We start from the raw sequence: 6,000 nt of genomic DNA, 5'->3' as shown, positions 1-6,000 counted from the left end.
GTGAGCCCCACGTGGGACAATCTGATCACTTTGTACCCCCCCAGCGCTTAGAACAGTGCTTTGTGCATAGTAAGCGCTTAACAAATGCCAACATTATTATTATTATTATATATACCTTTCCAGCCCTGGATTATAATCCAGATTCTTCCACCTGCCCACTGCATGACCTTGGACAAGTCACCTAACTTCTCTGTGTCACAGTTACATCATCTGTAAAATGTGGGACAATGGACTGTGTTCCACCTGATTAACTTGTAACTACCCCAGGATTTAGTTCAGCGTCTGAAAAATAATGAGCACTTAAATACCATAAAAAAAACCTGAACCTTCAAACTATTTTATTTTTTTCCTGTACCAGTGGCAGAATATTAACCTGTTCTACATGCAGGATACAATTTGCAGTTGGCTCTGATATTTACCCTATTATTAGCTTTGCTGTACTGTCCAGTGGGAAACAGGATATGTGGGTTCTAGTCCTGGTTCTGTCTGTAACTAGCTAATGTGAACAAAGACCATACAAACATCTCCTGCCTATCTACCTACTTGCTTACTACTCTCTATGCCCCAGTGGGAACAGAACTGGTAGGGATGGTGAGTGTGAATAGTGCAGCATGAGCCATTTGACTCCACATTCAATTCCTTTACAAAGGTCCTCAGTCCTGGAGTATCAGGACTGAAGCTTAATCACATTTTCTGATTGGAAACTCAGCATGGCATAGTGGATAGAGCATGGGTTTGGGAGTCAGAAGCTAGTGTGCTCTAATCTTGGCTCCTCCACCTTTCTGCTGTGTGACCTTGGGCAAGTCAATTCGCTTCTCTGTGCCTCAGTTACCTCATCTGAAAAATGACAATTGAGACTGTGATCCTCATGTGGGGCCAGGACTGTGTAAACCCAATTTGCTGGTGTCCAACCCAGCGCTTAGTACAGTGCCTTGCATGTAGTAACAAATGTCATATTATTATTATTATTATTAATAATAATAATAATAATAATAACAATAACAATAATAATAATAAATGCCATTAATTTATTTGTTAGGGCTTCTATGGGGCATTGTCAGAGGTACTAAGTTTAAAGGGTAGAAAAAGGCAAGAAAGGAAGAGACACATAGAGAAGAGACAGATGATAGAGACACATACATGGAAGTATACATCCACTCTCCTCAGCCATACACTATTCCTTTTACTGTCTCTATGTCCCACATACCATCACACACTCTCCTTCACAAAAGCAAACTTCCATTTGCTCATTCAGTTGTAGTCACATATTCTCTCTCATACTCATACTTCATTCATTCATTCAATTGTATTTATTGAGCACTTACTGTGTGCAGAGCACTGTACTAAGCGCTTGGAAAGTATAATTCAGCAATAGAGAAAAACCCTACCCAACAACGGGCTCACAGTGTAGAAACAGAATTCCTTACCGTACCACCCAAATCCTGTCTTCCCCATGACTTTCCCATGACTGAAGACAGGACCACTGTCCTCCCTGTCTCACAAACTTGGTGTTATCTCTCATTCAATCCACATATTAAATTTGTTACCAAATCATGTTGGTTCTACCATCATAGTATCACAAAATCCACCCTTTCCTCCCTCCATACTGCTATCCAGTTAATCCAAGCATTTATCCTAGCCCACCTTGATTACTGTATCGGCCTCCCTGATGAACTCCTAGCCTTCTGTCTCTCCCCACTCCAGTCCATACTTTATTCTGCTGACAAGATCAGTTTTAGTTTTCACAAAACTGCTCAGTTCATGTTTCCTCCCTCAAGAACCTCCAGTAGTTGCCCATTCATCCCTGCACCAAACAGAAACTCCTTGCCATAGACTTTAAAGCTTTCAATCACCTTGCTTCTTCCTACCTTACCTTGCTACTCTCCTACAACCTAGCCCACACACTTCAATCCTCTCATACTAACCTACTCACCGTGTCTCAGTTTCATCTATTTCACTGCTGACCTCTCGCTCACATCCTCCCACTGTCCTGGAACGTCCACCTTCTTTATATCCCACAGACAATTACTCTCCTCACCTTCAAAGCCTAATTGAAGACACATGTCTGCCAAGAGACCTTCCCTGACTAAGCCCGCATTTCCTCTTCTCCTACTCCCTTCTGTATCATCCTAATTTGCTCCCTTTATTCTCCCCACCCCCGCAAACCAGGTGCACAGAACTTATGTGCATATTATCTGTACATATTAACTTACATTAATACAAGTACTTATCTTATTCCTTCTTAATCTCCTTACCACCCTCCCTGTGTGTTGTCTCTTCCCACTTCAATCCATACTACACTCTGCTGCCTGGATCATTTTCCTTCAAAGACATTCAACTAATACTTCCCCACTCCTCAAGAAACTCCAGTGGTTGCCCATTCACCTCCACATCAAATAGAAACTCTTAACCATTGGCTTTAAAGCATTCAATCACCTCACTCCCTCCCATCTCACCTCACTACTCTCCTACTACAACTCAGGCTACATACTGTTTTCCTCTAATGTTAACCTTTGCACTGTACCTCCATCTCACCTATTTCACCACCGACCCCTCTCCCATATCCTGCCTCTGGCCTGGAACGCCCTTCCTCCTCATATCAGCCCTCCCCAACTTCAAAGCCTCCAAAAAACCTTCTCTGTCTAAGCCCTCCTCCACTCTTTTCCCACTCTCTTCTGTGTCACCCTGACTTGCTCCCTTCATTTATCCTCCCTCCCAGCCCCCACAGCTCATATGTACGGATCTGTAAATTATTTATTTATATATATATAAACTGTGCCTCATTCTCGCCTGTCCCACTGTCGACCCCCGGCCCACGTCCTCCCCCTGGCCTGGAATGCCCTCCTTCTGCACATCGGCCAAGCTAGCTCTCTTCCTCCCTTCAAAGCCTTACTGAGAGCTCACCTCCTCCAGGAGGCCTTCCCAGACTGTGCCCCCTCCTTTCTCTCCCCTACTCCCCCTCCCCATCCCCCTCCCTTGCCTCTTTCCCATCCCTACAGCACCTGTATATATGTATATATGTTTGTATATATTTATTACTCTATTTATTTATTTTACTTATACATGTTTATTCTATTTATTTTATTTGGTTGATATATTTTGTTTTGTTGTCTGTCTCCCCCTTCTAGACTGTGAGCCCGTTGTTGGGTAGGGACCATCTCTATGTGTTGCAAACTTGTACTTCCCAAGCGCTTAGTACAATGCTCTGCACACAGTAAGCGCTCAATAAATACGATTGCGTGAATGAATGTATAAATATATTAATGCTTGTCTCCTCTTCTAGACTGTGAGTTCATATGGGCAGGAAATGTGTCTGTTTTATTGTCCTCTCCCAAGCACCTAGTACAGTGCTTTGTACACAGTAATCACTCAAAATATATGATTTAATGAATTAATGTTTGTAATTAATTCATTTATATATTAATGTCTGTCTCCCCTTCTAGACTGCAGGCTCACTGTGAGCAGGGAATGCGTTATATTGTTATATTGTATTCTCTTTAGTGCTTAGTACAGTGCTGTGCATAAAATAGAGAAGCATCATGGCTCAATGGAAAGACCACAGGCTTTGGAGTCAGAGGTTATGGGTTCAAATCCAGGCTCTGCAAATTGTCAGCTGTGTGACTTTGGGCAAGTCACTTCACTTCTCTGTACCTCACTGACCTCATCTATAAAATGGGGATTAAGACTCTGTGCCCCTGGTGGGACAACCTGAGTACCTTGTAACCTCCCCAGCGCTTAGAACAGTGCTTTGCACATAGTAAGTGCTTAATAAATGTCATCATCATCATTAAAATAAGTGCTTAAGAAATAAAATTGCTTAATCTATTGATTGGTTACCACTTTGCCTATCTGACATTTATTTCAATGTCTTTCTTCCTCACTAGCCAATAAGCTGCTTGAGAACAGGAATCATGTCTACAAACCCTATCCTACTCTTCCTGGCACTTAATACAGTGCTCTAACCATCCAAAAGTGTTCAATAAATACCACTGATTGACTGACTGTGGGGCCAGTTCAGGAGTTTTTGTCTGTCATCTGTTCAGTCTAGTTATAAATACCTCAGTTAAGCTTGCCTGGGGACAATTTGCATTCAATGAAATGTGTCTTACTGTGGTCTTTCACCCTCATGCTAACAAACTTATATACCTGACAAGACAGAGTCTCATACACATGTGCTTTCAAACATTCAAACATAAGCTCACATTGTCACTCCTCACTCTTCCAAAAAAGCAGGAGAGAATTTGGGGAAATTCCCAAACCAAATAGGGTTTGTTTTGTAGAAGCAATCAAAATATCCACCCACACCCTGGACATCATCAGCAAGGGATTAGAAACAGCATGGTCTAAAGGAGAGAGCATGGTCCTGAGAGTCAGAAAATCTGGGTTCTAATCCCAGCTCTGCCACAAGAATGTTGGGTGACCCTTGGAAATTCTCATAACTTCTCTGGGTCTCAGTTACCTCATCTGAAAATGGGGATAAAATACCTGTTCTCACTCCTTCTGATACTGTGAGTCTCATGTGGGACTAAGACTGTTTTGGAACTGAATATGCTGTATCTTTACCAATGCTTAATACAGTACTTGACACATAGTAGGTGGTTAACAAACACCACTATCAATCAATCAATTAATCAATCATATTTAGTGAACACAGTACGTGCAGAGCCCTGTGATAAGCAAATGGGAGAGTATAGAATAACAATATAACATACTTATTCCCTACAATGAGCTTACAGTCTAGAGGATTAAAGAACAAAAGACATTGCTTTGAAAATATTTTAAACCATGCTACTTACACCTTCATCTGGAGTATTAAGAAGGACATAGTACAGCTAGAGGAGATGAAGCATGGGGAAGGGGCAACAACGTCAGAGGAAAGAGTAGGACAGTCAGTCTGAAAAGATGCAGCTTGAAGCCAAAGGACTCAAGGAGAGTGTGAACTGGGCATTCACAAAATTTTTGAATATTGAAAACCCACATCACCCAGAGGAGAAGACAACCAATAAAATGTGAACAATGAAAAATCGAAGGTTGCACAAGGAGTCACTTTTCTATATGGTCGGAGTGGGCAAATGGAAAATGCTTGCCTTCCACAGTTTACCCACTGGCTACATACTATTTGATATACCCCAAAAGGGGTGAGGCCAATTAAGACCATAAAGAGCACGAATTTCCCACTGAGTTTAATCTTCTCTTTAATAGCGGTGATATGATGTTTGGAGACAGAGATTGGTGGTTGTCATCCTTCACATAATAATAATAATTATAATTATAATAATAGTACTTGTTAAGCACTTAGTATGTGCAAAGTACTGTTCTAAGTGCTGGGTTAGATTCAAGTTAATCAAGTTGGAAACAGCTCCTGTCCCACATATGGCTCACAGTCTTAGTCCTCACTTCACATATGAGGCAAGCAAGGCCCAGAGAAACTAAATGACTTGCCCAAGGTCACACAGCAGACATATGGCAGAGCTGGCATTAGAACCCATGACCTTCTGACTTCCAGGTTCGTGATCTATCCACAATGCCATGCTGAGAGAATTTCTGCCATCCTAATATTACTTTTCTACATTCCAAAATGATTCTTCTAATAACCCTTTGTGAACTCAATCAATCAATCAATCAATCGTATTTATTGAGCGCTTACTATGTGCAGAGCACTGTACTAAGCGCTTGGGAAGTACAAATTGGCATCACATAGAGACAGTCCCTACCCAACAGTGGGCTCACAGTCTAAAAGGGGGAGACAGAGAACAGAACCAAACATATCAACAAAATAAAATAAGTAGGTTAGAAATGTACAAGTAAAATAAATAAATAAATAAATAAATAGAGTAATAAATATGTACAACCATATATACATATATACAGGTGCTGTGGGGAAGGGAAGGAGGTAAGACGGGGGGATGGAGAGGGGGACGAGGGGGAGAGGAAAGAAGGGGCTCAGTCTGGGAAGGCCTCCTGGAGGAGGTGAGCGCTCAGCAGGGCCTTGAAGGGAGG

This window comes from Tachyglossus aculeatus, unplaced genomic scaffold (genome assembly GCF_015852505.1).
Source record: "Tachyglossus aculeatus isolate mTacAcu1 unplaced genomic scaffold, mTacAcu1.pri scaffold_214_arrow_ctg1, whole genome shotgun sequence".
Lineage (NCBI taxonomy): Eukaryota > Metazoa > Chordata > Mammalia > Monotremata > Tachyglossidae > Tachyglossus > Tachyglossus aculeatus.
Note: the sequence above shows the minus strand (reverse complement) of the source record.